The following is a 17550-nucleotide window of genomic DNA, read 5'->3' as shown; positions in this document are numbered from 1 at the left end:
TACAATACATCATTAGTTTTTGATGCAGTGATCCATGATTCATTGTTTTTGTATAATACCCAGTGCTCCATGCAGTACATGCCCTCTTTAATACCCATCACTGGGCTAACCCACCCCCCCGCCCCCCTCCCCTCTAAAACCCTCAGTTTGTTTCTCAGAGTCCATAGTCTCTCATGGTTCATCTCCCCCTCTGATTTCCCCCCCTTCATTTGTCCCTTCCTTCTCCTAATGTCCTCCATGCTCTTCCTTATGTCCCACAAATAAGTGAAACCACATGATAAGTGACTCTCTCTGCTTGACTTATTTCACTTAGCATCATCTCCTCCAGTCCCATCCATGTTGATGGAAAAATTGGGTATTCATCCTTTCTGACTGCTGAGTAATCTTCCCTTGTATATACGGACAACATCTTCTTTATCCATTCATCTGTTGAAAGGCATCTTGGCTCTTTCCACAGTTTATCAATTGCAGACATTGCTGCTATGAACATTGGGGTGCATATGGCCCTTCTTTTCATTGCATCTGTGTCTTTGGGGTAAATACCCAGTAGTGCAACTGCTGGGTCATAGGGTAGCTCTATTTATAATTTTTTGAGGAATCTCCACACTGTTTTCCCAAGTGGCTGTACCACCTTGCATTCCCACCAACAGTGTAAGAGGATTCTCCTTTCTCCACAACCTCTCCAACATTTGTTTCTTGCCTTGTCAATTTTTGCCATTCTAACTGGTGTAAGGTAGTATCTCAGTGTGGTTTTGATTTGAATTTCCCTGATGGCTAATGATGATGAACATTTTTTCATGTATCTGTTAGCCATTTGTATGTCTTCTTTTGAGAAGTGTCTGTGTCTTCTGCCCATTTTTTGACTTGATTATTTGTTTTTTGGGTGTTGAGTTTGAGAAGTTCTTTATAGATCTTGGAAATCAACCCACAGAAATCAGTTGCTTTCTTATACACTAACAATGCAACTGTAGAAAGAGAAATTAAAGAAACAATTCCATTTACAATAGCACCAAAAACCATAAGATACCTCAAAATAAACCTAACCAAAGAGGTAAAGGATCTGTACTCTAGGAACTACAGAACACTCATGAAAGAAATTGAAGAAGACACAAAAAGATGGAAAAATATTCCATGCTCATGGATTGGAAGAATAAACATTGTTAAAATGTCTATGCTACCCAGAGCAATCTATACGTACAATGCCATCCTGATCAAAGTTCCAATGACATTTTTCAGGGTGCTGGAACAAACAATCCTAAAATTTGTATGGAATCAGAAAAGACCCCGAATCGTCAAGGAAATGTTGAAAAAGAAAAACAAAGCTGGGGGCATCACGTTGCCTGATTTCAAGCTATATTACAAGACAGTGATCACCAAGACAGCATGGTACTGGCACAAAAACAGACATGTAGACCAATGGAACAGAATAGAGAGCCCAGATATGGACCTTCAACTCTATGGTCAAAAAATATTCGACAAAGTGGAAAAAATATGAAATGGAAAAAAGACATTCTCTTCAATAAATGGTGCTGGGAAAATTGGACAGCTATATACAGAAGAATGAAACTCAACCATTCTCTAACACCATACAAAAAGATAAATTCAAAATGGATGAAAGACCTCAATGTGAGACAGGACTCCATCAAAATCCTAGAGGAGAACATAGGCAGTAACCTCTTTGATATCGGCCACAGCAACTTCTTTCAAGATACATCTCCAAAGGCTAGTGAAACAAAAGCAAAAATGAACTTTTGGGACTTCATCAAGATAAAAAGCTTCTGCACAGCAAAGGAAACAGTCAACAAAACAAAGAGGCAACCCACAGAATAGGAGAAGATATTTGCAAATGACACTACAGGAAAAGGGCTGATTTCCAAGTGCTATTCTTTTTTTTTTTTTTTTTTTAAGTAGGCTCTATAGCCAGCATGGGGCTTGAACTCATGATCCTGAGATTAAGAGTCACATGCTCCACTGAATGAACCAGCCAGATGCCCCTATACTCTCTATTCTGTTTTATTGATCTGTATGTCAATCTTTATGCAAATACTTCATCGCCTTATTACTGTATCTTTATAATTAATTTTACAATCAGGTAATATGAATTCTTCAAATTTTTTCTTCTTTTTCAAAATTAGCTTGGCTATTCTAGGTCTAGTGACTTGTCTAATGACTTGCCATTAAATTTCAGAATTAGCTGCCCAATTAAAAAACAAACATCCTTGATTTTCAGATTTTGATTGGGACTGTGTTAAATCTATAGGTTGATTTGGGGAAAATTGACATCCTAACATCACTGAGTCAATTCATGAACACAGTCTGTGTCTACATTTATTTAGGTCTTATTTATTTCATCATTGTAGTTTTCAGTGTACAGGTCCTGCCTATCTTCTGTCAAATCCATCCCCAAGTATTTAATATTTTGTGCCATTGTTCATGGTATAATTTTTTAAATTTCAATTTCTGATTGTTCATTCTTAGTACTTAGAAATGTAATTGATTTTTATATATTGCCCATTCATTCTGCAACCTTGTTAAACTTATTTTTCTAGTACCTTTGCTTTGCATATTTGTTAAGATTTACTATAAAGATGATCATTTATCTGAAAATAAAGACAGTTTTACTTCTTCCTTTCTAATCAATATGCCTTTTATTTCTTTTTCTAGCCTGATTTCTCAGACAGAACTCCAATATAACTGAGTAGAACTGGTAAGAGTAGACATTCATGGGTTTTTTTTTTTTTTCTGATCTTACAGTTAAGTGTATTAGTCAGGTATCGCCAGAGAAATAGAACCAATAGGATGTGTGTGTGTGTGTATGTGTGTGTGTGTGTCTGTGTGTGTCTGTGTAGAGAGAGAAAGAGAGAGAGATCTCAGATAGATAGGTAGATAGATATACACATATAGACATCTACATCTATAAAATAGATTTAAGAAATTGTCTCATGTAATTGTAGGGGCAGACAGATTCAAAATCTTCAGGGCAGGTCAGCAGGCTAAATTCTAGCCCGAGTTGTTTCAGCTTGAGTCTGAAGGCAGTAGGGAGACAGAATTCCTCTTCCTTGGGGGACCGTAGTCTTTTTTTATCTTGAGGCTTTCAACTGATTTTATGAGGCCCACCCACATTTTGGGATGTAGTCTCCTCTTCTCAAAGTCTACTGATTCAAATGTTAATCACACCTTAAAAAATACTTTTACAACAACATATAGACTGGTATTTGACTAAAAAACTGGGCACCACAGACTAGCCAAGTTGACACTTAAAATAAAGCATTCAGCACTTTGCCTTTAAATACAATATTAACTGTAGGTTTTCATAGACACTGTTCATCTGATTGAGGAAGTTCTTCTAGTTCCTTCAGGTTTGCTTAGAGTTTAGTCCAGGAATGTATATTTGATTTTCCATATTGGTTTTTACAAATCTTTTTATATAATCACATGGTTTATCTTCTTTAGCCTGTGAATATGGTGATTTACATAAACTGATTTTTAAATATTGAGCAAACCTCGTGATCCTGGGATAAACCCTTTTTGTTTATGATGTATTATCCTTTTTATATATTTGTGGATTCTACTTGCTAAAACTCTGTCAGGTATTTTTCTAAGTTCCTAGGTGACATTTGTCAGTAGTTTTTTTTTTTTTTCTTTTAATATCCTTTCTTCTGGTTTTGGTGATAGGTTAATGTTGGCATCAAAAGACATGTTGGGAGTATTCTCTCCTTTTTAATAGGCATTTTTTTAGAATTGGTATTATTTCTTCATTAAATATTTGATAGAATTCCCCAGTGAAACCATTAGTGCCTGGTGTTTTCTTTATTTCTATCTTTTAAAGAAATACTTTATTATTTTAAAGCAGTTTTAGGTTTATAACAAAATTGTTGGGAAGGTACAGAGGTTTCCCATCTATGCCCTGCCCACACAAATGCATAACCTCCCCCATTATAACCATCACTCAGCAGAATGATGTATATATATATATTTTTTTTTTACCAAGGATGAGCATACATTGGCAGTGTACTATTCTGTGAGATATTGTAATTGTGACTACACAGAATTAAACTGTAGATTAAATTGTCAAAACTCATAAAACTTTACAGAACTAAGAGTAAACTTTATATAAATTTTTTAAAAGATTTTATTTATTTATTTATTTGAGAGAGTGAGAGAGAGAGAGCATGAGTCGGGGGAGAGGCACCAGGAGAGGGACAAGCAGACTCCCCGCTGAGCAGGGAACCCGACTTGGGGCTCGATCCCATGACCCCAGAATCATGACTTGAGCTGAAGGTAGACATTTAACCAACTGAACCACCCAGGTGCCCCTAATGTATATAAATTTTGGAAGTCATTTAAGAGGTTAGAGGATCCCAAGATAAAATACATAATATGACAAAATAATCTAATTATATTGCAAACGTATGAAACAACCTCACTGTAGGGGGGTCGTTGGAAGAATTAGCTAAGTAACTTTGGAAATGAGTGGATTCTGTAAGACTAAAGGCAAAAAGAACCGTAAATAAAAATTGTACTCAATTTGATAAAGTTGGTCTCCATGCCGGTACATGTAGCAATTCTGAAACCACTTTACGTGTATACTGGAATTGAACCATTAATTAAATGGCTGGTTGATGATGAGAGCCAGATTTCTCAATGTTGGAGTAAAGAGCTTACAGATAAGCAAGGGAAGGACAGAATGATCCATGTGATAAAAGATTAGAGTTGGAGACCTCAGTATGAATTATGTTTGGCTTAATATAGTTACAGTTGGTTACATATAGAAATATTTATAGATCTGTGTATATACATGGATTAGTATACACAGTTATATTTCTTGTTTTGTCAGCTGAAGGTCCTAGAAGCAATGATACCTCAGTAGCAATGAGCATATCCAGTGCCTAGATCTTGGTTTCTAAGACTATTCTCCAAAAAAAGGAAACAGGGTTCCTGAGAGAAATAACTAATTCTAGGACTAGTGCAGGTAATATACAAGATGAACCTGGGAGATCTTATAGTGGCAGTAATAAAGAACATGCTGAACAAACAAACAAAATAGAAAAAAACACAGTAAATTATGAGGGTATGTCAAAGTGACACAGGGAGCCAACTGAAATGGCCAAAGTTGGAAAACTTTGAGCAACTAAATAAATTAGTATTGAATTATAACACAAAGTCTAAAATAAATATCCATAGTCACATAAATAAATAGCTGAATAAATAAATTTGGAGGAGTATAAACAAATCTCTCATGCAGAAAATTTCCAAATGATTTATGTAAATGATTTACCCTTAAGGATTTGGCCATAACGCTACACTCTTTAAGTGTGAGTTGTGCATAGTGACTTTTTTAAAGATTGCATCATGTAAAGGAAGAAAACAAGGGAGTAATTTTATAATGGAAAAAATTCACAAGCACTACCTCATCTGGCTATCAAGGTTAACATAAATATTAATAAGTCATGTTGTTAGTATGTAACATGATATAATTGATGAGAATGGCATTTTACATCTGTGGTTGGACTCCCAAAAACTTAATCATGAGGAAAAAGTCTCACAGATGCCAATTGAAGAACATTTTACAAAGTACCTAACCAGTACGCCTCAAAACTGTAAAGATCATCAAAAGCCAAAGAAAGTCTGAAAGACTGTTACAACCAAGAGAAGCCTAAGTAGGCATGACCAGTAAATGAAATGTGGAATCCTGAATGGGATTCTAGAGGTGAAAAAGGACATTAGGGAAAACTGAGGAAATCTAAGTAAAGTATAAATGAGTTATGAATAATGTATCAATATGGGTTCATTAATTTTGACACATATACAATACTAATGCAAATTCAGCAATCCCACTTCTGGGTATTATGCTGAGTAAAATAAGTCAGTCACAAAAAGACAAATACTGCATGATTCCACTTTTGTGAGGTATCTAAAGTAGTCAAGCTAATAGAAACAGAAAGAATAGTGGTTGCCAGGGGCAGGAGGGAGAGGGGAAATGGGGAATTGTCGTTCAATGAGTATAGAGTTTCAGACATGCAAGATGAAAAAGTTCTAGAGATCTGTTGTACAATAATATACATATGGTTAACAATACGGAAATGTACACTTAAAAATTGTTAAGAGGGTAATTTATGTGTTTTTATCACAATAAAGCCAATATGGTTTAATTCACTTTAACTTAAAAATGAATACATGTGCTATTATTTTATGGGAGAAAGGGATGATATGTTTTCAAAGGAAATAAAGACTAGGTAATCAGAAATCCATCATTTAATATGTAGTGACTATTTCATATGGGTCCTACACCAGATTAGGTTCTAGGTATATAAATGATAAAAGGCCCAGTACCTACCCTGAAAGAGTATAGTTTAATGGGGAAGATAGATAAGGAAACAGTAATAGTACCATGTGGCATGTGCTGTGATAGAGGCATGCAGGATTCATTGGAAGTGAAAAGGAGGGCATGCCAACCCAGACTTAGGGAAAACTTTCTAGAGGAGGTGATACTTGAGTTGAATCTCAAATGATGAGTATTTTCAGGTGGAAAATGATAGAATGGAATGCCAGGCAGTGGGGATAGCATATAGGAAGGCACAGAGGTATGAAATACTATTATAGATTAGATGACAACTGAAATAATATATGTCAAGGAGAATGTAGAGAACAAGTCTAGAGATACTCAGGAAAGGGGATGAATAGGGGAAACTCTGAAAAAGATTGCTAGATTGTTTTTTTTTTAGGGTTGACTTTTGAGAATAATAGCTAGAAATTAAGATGACCGAGTTTAAGAAACACTGAGGTAAAGATATCTACATGTGTGGCACATCTAAGAAATCATAGTTATATATCTCAGTAACCATGTAAATAGAATTAATGTGCTACCAAGCATAGAGTCATAATAAGGATGTTTAATTTTCCCTCTGTGCTCGTGGATGGAGCTTAAAATGTTCATTGACTATGAATGGGACTAAGAAATGAGCACAGAGGCACAAGGGAAATTTTTTATAAGAGAAATGGAAGTGTGTCGGATGGCAAAAAGCCAATGGTGATTTGTACTAGTTATGAGTGAGTGTTTTGGAAAGAAAAGCAGAAAAAAAGATGACAAAGTGAAATAGAAGTAGAAAAATGTTATGATAATCAAAGATGAAGACAGAGCAGTTATAATCGAAATTAAGATAGACAATGATTTTAAAATACTCTCAGACAAGGTCAAAAGAGGAGACAACAGGGACTCCAAGAGCTGAAAAAAATATTAATAGAATGTAAAGATGGACGTCATGGCTGGATACGTTAATTCTTTGTGCAGAAATATGTAATTCACAGAGCAAGAGAACTACCAGATGTCATAAAAAGATAAATTTGCTAAGCTGAGAAGAAATAGATAAGGGAATCAATATTATACCAGAATAGATAACCAGAAGGTAAAACAATCATGTTTGAAAAATTGTTTTGTGATATGTGTTTAAGAGCAGAATTACTTCCTTAATTAAGGTGTTGAGTTGAAATAGTGTTAGTATAATTAGGTATACTCTATTATAATAATTATTTTGAACTTGATCAATACAGTCTGTCATGGAGGGTAGAATATATATCATGTGTTTGAGTCGAATGTATCAACAAATCGTTCTGAACATCATTGATCAAGATCTTCAGTCTGAGGTTAAAAATAATCTCCCTTTAAGCAAAGAGGGTTTCAGTTGTTCAGTGTTGAATAGAAAGTAAATACACAAGATAGCTGTTGAAATTTATTTAAACTGAAAGAATACTATAATAGATTTAGTTACTTCGCAAAAAGTGGTTTTATTTACTCTTCTCTAAAAATCAGTTTTTACCTTAAATTTAAGATTAAACTCAGAGTGAAATGTTACTTGTAATTCATTATACGATAACTTTGGTGTTGTGTCTAACATTTTAAGGGTATATGATTGAAGTATAAGTGGACTTCTTACTGCTTAACAGTGCTAGAAAAGTACAATTATTGAAGATGGGTTAATAATAAAATATAGTAAAAGAGTTTTGTGTTTTTATACTATCAACAATTTTGGTTGGTTTTAGTATCTCAAAGGAAAATCAATGAAAAGTTTATTTGAGGAGATAAATTTACCTGCGTATGACATATGCCATTGTTCCCCTTTTAAGTGAATGACATTTAAAAATGTAATTATATGTTATACTTTATGCGTCCGTGATTTTTGATAAATGGTTTTCAGTGAAATATTTTGCACATCACTTTGTGGAAGTGAATATATAGAGCTATACAGTGCTGAATTGGCCGAATTCAGTATGCATTAATCGTATTGGTAAAGCCTATGCTGGAGAAACAGATAAACCCCCATCGGTTCAGTCAATTTCAGTGACTTAACACAATAGTTTATTTCTTGCTCACACTACAATCCAATTCTAGTTAGGTGGCTCTCCTCCATCACTACACAATGTGCCCTCTAAGGTTGCACTGACACGGGAAGAGAAGTCTGGTTTTTAACTGCCTCAGCCTGGAAATGTCACATTCACTTTTGCTCACAGTCCATTAGGCTAGAATTATTTCTATGGCACCAAACTAAATATGAAGAGGCTGGAAATTGTAGCGGAGCTTATAGAATATTTGGTAAGCGCCAGCTCTCTCCAACTTTCAAGGTGTTATATTCAATTCATGGAGACTAGACAGACCCCCATCAAAATTCAGTTTGGATGTCAAGACTAATGAGGTCACACATTCACCACAAGCATGTGAAGACATTTATTATTCATATATTGAGGCTTTTGGAGAAAGCAGGGCAGGGTCCCAAGCAGGTCTGAAAATGGCTTGGGTGGCCTGAGGGAGAGTGGGAGCGAGTAGCCTTGAATTTTGTTGTGGCAAGGGAGGGGACAAGCGTGCTTTCTTACCAGTTTTGCCCAGATATGGGGCAGAAAGAGAAGCAGGAGGTAGGGTTTGAAAGCTGTCAGCATTCAAACAACATAAATGGAGTAAGGCCCTTTATTACACAAAGGAATAAATTATTTCATAATTTCTCCTTATTATTAATTTTAATCCAGTTCTAAAAGCATTCTTAAGTGCATTTTATGTGCTGTGCTTAGGTACTCTTAGCATATGTTTATAATTTGGGTAAATCCTCTATACTCAAGTAATTCATATTTCATTTTTTCAATTTCTGCCCTCTTTTATCCTTCTCAGCAAGAGCCATCGGTGGTCTCTAAATGCAAGATGATTTTCTAAACCAATCCTGACCAGGACATAGAGTGAATATCAGAAACTTCAGCTCACTATTTTGAGGAATCACATTTAGTCATAGATTCAACTTTTGGTTTGTCAGGAAGAACACTCGGTACCCATATGTTCATTGAATCACAAAATTTCTCCACTTCCTACTTGGATCCTACTTCCTAAATATTTATAGTTTGGGTCACATTTCTTGGTGTCTAGTGTTGCTATCCTTTCATCTTTTGCCTGGACTAAAGCGACAGCCTTATCTCTCATCTTGCTGAATTCACTCTGAGTCCTTGTCCAGTCCATTCTCTATATGGCAAGCCTCTCCAGCCTCATTTCATTTTACTATCTTCCCCAAATCATGCTGACCTTTCTCTGTTTCTCAAAGACTCCATACTCTCTCCCTCCTCAGGGCATTTGTACATGTTATTCTCTCTCACTAGAGTGTTCTCTTTTCCCCTGCCCTTCACTTGATGAACTCTCATCTTTTAGTCTTAGCTCAAACATTATTTCTTTAAGGGAGTCCTCCCTGAACTCCTTATTGCCCTGGTCAGTACTCCTGAAAATCTCTTAATTACTCCCCCTACTTTTTGTTCAGAGTACTTGCATTGTATTATAGCTGCCTCTTTATTGTCTGCTTCTCTTCTATACCTTGAGCTATATGGTGCAGGGAGTTCAGGGCTTTAGCTATTTTATTTATCTTGTATCCTTAGCACCCAGACAGCATTATAGGATATACAATAATAGTACTTCAGTCCCCTTCAGGGACTAGCTCCCTGCTCTAAACATCGGCATGACTTATATTTGAATTACTAACAGCCATCTCAAAATCTTGGACAGAGTAAGTACACCATGAAAGTTTGCTCAGAAGGCTCACATATCATGTTTAGGAATTTGGTCTTTGTCCTAGAGGATTATTAAAGCATCAGTATATTGTAATTAAAGAGCAGTGTAGGCAAGCATGTGCTTTTGAAAAACTGCTCTGGGAATAGCAGTTGGAGTAGGGGGTGACCAGTCAAATTAGCACAGAACTGCTGAGAGGCTGAATTGGAGGACTACCATGAGAATGTGAGAAGAGAGGGCACAACTGGGGTTTAGAAGCAGAAGTGGTTCCAAATTAACTTGGGAGATCACATAGACAGCTATAAAATAACTTCAGAGTTTTTCATGTGAGTAACCAGGATGATGATATTCCCAAACATTAGGGGAGAAATTATGTCACTAGACAAATTCTCATTATGCTTCTTAACTATCTTGCTAGGTATATATAAACACTAATCCATCTTCTTTTATAATTGGTATGGTCAGTGTTTCTTTCTAGCACTTTAATGATGTCGGAGAATATTTTGTTGCAGCACAAAATCCTATGATCTAAAATATAGTTCAGGGGCGCCTGGATGGCTCAGTTGGTTAAGCGTCTGCCTTCAGCTCAGGTCATGATCCCAGGGGTCCGGGAATCAAGTCCCACATCGGGCTCCCTGCTCTACAGGGAGCCTGCTTCTCCCTCTGCCTCTGCCTTTCTCTCTTTCTGTCTCTCATGAATAAATAAAAAAATATAAAATCTTTAAAAAATTAAAAAAAAAATAAAATATAGTTCAGAGATATACCATGCCAGGAAAAAAGGAAGTTGTATTTCTGAGTAGGCCAAAATGGACAAAATGGTGGTTCTTTTAAAGTTTTTTTTTAAACCACTATTAATTTATGTGTATCACTAGAATGAGAACAGTGCAATTGTTATTAGATTTAAGAGGCTTAATTCTCCTTTCATGGTAATTGTTAAAGAGGTTCTAATATTAAGAAAAAAGTGTGATTTAAAAAAATCACTTATGTAAAGTATCATAAGCCATTTTAAAGGAAACAAGTCAGTTATATGAAACATACCTAGTTATTCAGAATCATGGTTCATATCAGACTTAGAATTTTGTCTAGATAATCAGCCTTCAATGAAAATAATGGGTTAAAAAGAAACAGTGTGGACTTTCAGATGAAGATGTTAGGTTGACCACATTAAAATTATAGTAAAGGAATTTTAAAAATCAAATGCAAATAACCAAGAACAAGGATACCAACAGAGGGAATATCAGCAGGCAGGCATTTTCAACACATTCTGGAGAGACAGAAAGCAGATGGAGGAGAGGTAATATACAGAGGAGACCTCAAGGAGGAAGAGCCAGTTTACTTCACGGAGGCCAAGAGAGACTTAGTGGCACCAAGTAAGGCAAAGGAAGAGGAAGAGTTGCAAGAGAAAACACAAGGTAATAGACTGAAAATCTACATGCCCGACAGTTGATGTCCATCCTCACCCTCATACATAGAAGGCTCATCATTGATAGAGCCAGTTTTCAAAACCAGGCCAGGTATTTCCGGAGGTCATATGCTTATCAGCACACATAGTGTCTTTCCGTATTTTTGCATTGTTTTATTTACTGAGGATATTTATTTGGACCACTTCTAGTCTCTGTTCCATGTCTCTAAGTTAGAGATAATAATTATATCTTTCTTAGAGCGCTTTTGCGAAGAAGAAATGAGCTAATATGCGTGAAACGTTTAGGATAGTGTCTGGCATATAGGGATGGTATATGATGAGTTTTGGGGGGTATATTAAAAGATTTCTTTTTCTTAATTTTTTTAAGTAATCTCTATGCCTAATGTGGGGCTCAAACTCACAACCTCAAAATCAAGAGTTGTATGCTCTTTTGACTGAGTCAGCCAGGTGCCCCTATTTTTAAAAAACTTTTATTATTGAAGTATAGTTGACATACAATGTTAAATTACTTTCAGGTGAACAACATAGTGATCTCAAAATTCTATACATTATGCAATGCTCACCGTGGTAAGTGTTGTCACCATACAATGTTACTATGCTATTATTGACTGTTTTCCCTATACTATACTTTAATCTCCATGACTTTTTATTTTATAACTGGAAGTTTACACCTCTCCATCCTCTTCACCTATTTGGGCCCATTTCCCACCTCCCTTCCCTCAGACTCCCTGCTGAAGCAACCTAAATGTCCATCAGTAGATCAATAGATAAAGAAGAGATGGTAGGGGCGCCTGGGTGGCTCAGTTGGTTAAGCGACTGCCTTAAGCAGTCTGCTTCTCCCTCGGACTCTCTTCCCTCTCGTGCTCTCTATCTCTCATTCTCTCTCTCTCAAATAAATAAATAAAATCTTTTAAAAGAAAAAGAAGAGACGGTATATAGGTACAATGGAATATTATTCAGCCATAAAAATAATAAAATCTTGTCATTTGTGACAACATGGATGGACCCAGAGGGTATTATGCTAAGTAAAATAAGTCAAAGAAGGACAAATACCATATGCCTTCACCTATATGTGGAATCTAAAAAACAAAACAAATGAACAAAGAAATAAAAAAGAAGCAAACTCATAAATACAGAGCTATTTTTTATTGTATGCTTTCATAAAACAAGAAGTTGTGGGTGCCTGGGTGGCTCAGTTGGTTAAGCAACTGCCTTCGGCTCAGGTCATGGTCCTGGAGTCCCAGGATCGAGTCCCACATCAGGCTCCCTGCTCAGCGGGGAGTCTGCTTCTCCCTCTGACCCTCCTCCCTCTCATGCTCTCTGTTTCTCATTCTCTCTCTCGCAAATAAATAAAAAAAAAATCTTAAAAAAAAAAACAATCCTTAAGAAGTTGCTATTAAAAAGGAACACAAAGGAAAGCTCTTGAAAATCTGATAACAAATTTTAAAAATCAAATTCAACAGCAGAATTGGAGAGAATGCTAAGGATTCTCCCAGAAGTTAATACAAATAGACAAAGACATGGGAAATAGGAAAGAAAATATAAGAATTACTCCAGTCAGTCCAATATCCAAGTAATAGGAGTTCCATAAAGAGACAACATAAAAAATGGAAAGAAGGAAATTATCCAAAATATTTTTTTTAACTGCTCGGGCTTAAGTCTCCAGATTGAAAGGGCCCATTTGAACATCCAACAAATGAAAGAAAGACCCATAAGAAGCCTCATGGTGAAACTTGAGTACAAGGGGGACAAATAAAGAGAGGACAGAAAAGGTCACATCACAAAGGAGAGGCATCAAATATTAGATTTCTCCCAAACAGCACCAGATGCTAGCAGACAAAGATGTGAATGCCTTCAAAGTTCTGAGGGAAAATGAAATTCAACTTAGATTTTTGTACTCATCCAAACTAACATTCAAATATGAGAACCAATAAAAAAAAAGCTACAGAAATTTGAGGACCCACATATTCATCTCTCCTGTACCCTTTCTTAGGACGGAGCTAGAAAATGTGCTCCAGTATGCCAAGAGAGTCTAGCGAAAAGAAGACATAGAGTTCAAGCAACAGTGGACACAGAATGAAGTATCAGTGAACAGAAGCCCAGAACAACCACTGTGCAGCAGACCTAAATCACAACAGGGGCCGACTCAAGCAAATGCTAGCAGATTTCAGGAATCTGGCCAAATGCAGATAACAGATGCACTGATGGTACAATGGAAAACCTCAGAAGTTTCCAGCAGCAGCACATATGGCGTATCAAAATGCTAGACCTACCCTGGAGAAGGTGGCACCACTAGAAAGGGTCTGCATTATTCAGGAGCATCTAAAATGCTAAGCTTGGAAGTAAAACAGAAATGCTCGTGACATTTCATGGTAAGGGACTCTCCCATTATACATCTTAGCAGCAAGGACCCAAACCTTACACAACTGTAAGTACAGTGGTTTGGGAAATAAACTGCTTTTGTATTCTTCAGGTCTGGCTTTAAATAATAAAACATATGTGACTGCTAAAGAAAAACAGATAAAGAAGGAAAACTGTTTTTTGGTGGATAAGAAATCTAGTTTCAAGGATATTATTTGAAGTTACACAGGTGACTTAAAAGAGAGGGACTTAGAAAATATTGATAAGTACTAGAAGGGAAGATAGAGGATATAATTGTGCTGTTTCATTTTTCAAAAGAGGAAGTTGATGAATGATGTTGAAAATATACGAAAACAATGAATCATGGATCACTACATCAAAAACTAATGATGTATTGTATGGTGACTAAGGTAACATAATAAAATTAAATTAAATTAAAAAAATAAAGTTGATACATCAGTAAATAACAGTAAATAAATAATATTTAAGTTATATTTTGAGATTTGGAGGTAACCACCAAAAAGCTTTTTTAGGAAGTTTTAAATCGGGGCACCTAGTTGGTTCAGTCGGTCAAGCATCTGACTTTGACTCAGATCATGATCTGGGATCCTGGGATGGAGCTCCCAGCTCAGCAGGGAGTTGGTTTCTCCCTCTCCCTCTGCCTCCCCCTGCCCCCTGCTCATGCTCTTTCTTGCTTTCTCTCTCTCTCTCAAATAAATAAACACTTTTTTTTTTTACCAAAGGAAGTTTTAAATTGATTGAGAGTAGAGCTGTGAGTGGCAAAACCTTGGGAAGGAGACTCTTGCTCTTTATTCATTGAAAGCTTTTTTGTACAATTTGATTTATTTTTTTACCTGGCATATATTATTTAACCAAAATAAAAATATTTATTATACCCTCTGATTACAGATGTATGGGCATATTCATTGTTTACAATTTGAAAAATACAGAATAACAAAAAAAGAAAACCATTAACACATAGATGTGTTAAGGATTGAATGGTGTCCCCTCAAAATTCATATGTTGAATTCTTAGCCTCCAGTTCCTCAGAATGTGACCTTATTTACAGATAGGGTCTTTTCAGAGGTAATTAGGTTAAAGCAAGGTCATGAGAGTGGGCCCTAATAGAATATGATCGATATACTTATAAAAAAGGAAAATTTGGACACAGAGACACCCATAGAGGAAAGATGTGAATTCACAGGGAGAAGACAACCCTCTATAAGAGAGAGGTCTGGAGCAGATTCTCCCTCACAGTTCTCAGAAGGAGTCATCCCTGCCAACACCTGGATCTCAGATTTCTAGCCTCCGGAACTGAGACAATAAATTTCTATTTTTTAAGCCACCCAGTCTATGCTATTTTGTTATGGCAGCTTGTGCTAAGACAAAAGCTGCTGTGGGAATGTTTCAGTTTTCTAACATACTGGATTATTTTTTATTATGAATTCTTAGGAATGTAACTGATATGTGTATTAACGTTTTTAGGGCTTTTAAGGAAAGTAAATTGTCTGTTTTCCCTCAAAATAGTACCTATTTATGCTTCCACCAGAAACATATGCCTTCAAGCCTCCAATGCTGATTTAAATTTGTCATTCTGTCTAGATTTGAGAGGAAGTTGGTGAGTTAAATGTCTTAGTTTCCATCTTGACTGGAATTTCCAAGAAATAAATGTATTTTAATGTTTTATTAGGTAATCATTTATTCACTGTCTGCAGTCAATACACCCCTTAAAATGTGTTTATTTAAAAGATCTTCAGAAAATGTTAAGAAAATCTGAACTAATGGGGAACACTTCCATCACAAGTTTATACATAAGCCGTATTAGATGACCACACAAATGTATATGTTTATTAGTTATACATATTGTGTATATTTTGTGTATAGTATATTGTGTATAGTATAACTGTGTATAGTATAATTGTGACTAGCATTCATCACATCTTAGTCTCATTTTAGGGAAATTAGAGAGATCACATAGTATAGATCTAGAAGAAACATTGCTAAATTTCCTTGCCTTTTAAAATTGGTGCATCATTCAAATTGAACATATTTAATTATCAGTTATCTTCCTAATGGGGGTGATAGTTTCTATATAAGAAACAGATGTGGGGGGGTGTCTGGGTGGCTCAGTCGGTTAAGCATCCAACTCTTGATTTTGGCTCAGGTCATGATCTCAGGCTCATGAGATCAAGCCCCACATAGGGCTCAGCACAGAGTCTGCTTGGGATTCCCTCTCTCTCCCTTTCCCCCTCCCTCTACTCTCTCTCTCTCTCTTTCTCTCTCAAAATAAAAAAATCAATAAGATCTTTTAAAAAAAAGAAGTAAAAGAAGTAGATGTGGCAAGTCATTTCACTGCTCTAGGACTCAGTTTCCTCATCACTCATTAGTTCACTGTTTTCAAGTTCCTCCTAACCCTTTATAAGATCTAGTAAGCAGTAAAACAGTTGACAATTTCAGCTTTTTCTTCTACAAAAATAAGACTACTAAAAATAATAGTGGAAGGCAATACTGATATATCAAAGTACAGATAAAAAATTATTTGAGTATGCCTGGGTGGCACAGTCGTTTAAGTGCCTGACTCTTGGTTTCTGCTAAGGTCGTGATCTCAGGGTCATGAGATCTAGGCCTGTGTTGGGCTCCCCACTCAGCGTGGAGTCGGCTAAAGTTTTTCTTTACCCCTCCACCCATGCACGCACGCAGAAGCACACACGTGTTTATTCTTCCTACAGAAATTAATTCTGGATATAAGATTACATTAGGATTTTAATTTAATACAGATACAAGCTAGAAAAATCCTTCCTTAAAGCATTTTATCTGGCCATCAGGCACTATTAATAACAGTTTCATCCCTTTGCAGGTTACACAAGATTTAAACTTGTATTCCTGAATTGTAAAATCTAGATCTTAATTAGCTAGAAATTTGAGATCTAGTTTCCTAGTCTATGTCAGTACCTTAAGTACATTTTTATATATCTCACATATGTAGAGTGTTAGTAGTTGAGATATTAGGGTTTGAGGTTTTCAGACTTGGGTTAAGAACCCAGCTCTGTCACTTACTAGCTTTATGAACTTGGACAAGTTTCATAAACACTATTTGGCTCAGTTTCTAATTTTTAGAATAATAATAATGACTAACTACTTTCTATGGTTATGGATTAATATATATATTAATATATATAAAGTTCTTAGTGCTTGGAACATTATATAACTTTAGCTATTGTTATTATTATTTCTATCATTATCAATATCTAGGGGCTTTTTTTAAAGTAAAAAGCAAAGACTCGATCCTTCTGGCCTTGAGGGCCACATTTGAATGTGCACAGTTCTTCGTTGTAAAGATAATTGTACCACTTGCAACATTTTTCTCATTGCAAATACAGGCATCTGGGGTTTCATTACTCCCTCCCTTCTGCAGTGATCCCAGTTGGGGATTGGAAATATCTTGGGAAAACAGTGTTTCTTGGGATGTTAATATGTGTTCTTGGGAATGGAGGAAATGTTCTGTGCTCAAATAAGTTTTGGAATTCTGAGGAAACAAAATTAAAAGAATATTTTTATCACAGGGTTTAAAAAGGGATGTTATATGCAGTGTTTCCGAATGTATTTGGAACCAAACTAGGAAATGCTACCATGGGTAACAAATGGGTCCCAACCTTTTAGAGTCTCAGGGTATGTTTTTAATGTTAATATTCATATCGCTCAATAATTTTATTTTTTAAAGATTTTATTTATT

The sequence above is a fragment of the Callorhinus ursinus genome, unplaced genomic scaffold (genome assembly GCF_003265705.2).
Source record: "Callorhinus ursinus isolate GAN/ISIS: 27379988/994484 unplaced genomic scaffold, GSC_fseal_2.0 scaffold64, whole genome shotgun sequence".
Lineage (NCBI taxonomy): Eukaryota > Metazoa > Chordata > Mammalia > Carnivora > Otariidae > Callorhinus > Callorhinus ursinus.
The sequence above is the reverse complement of the archived record's forward strand: the minus strand, read 5'-3'. Positions refer to the sequence as shown.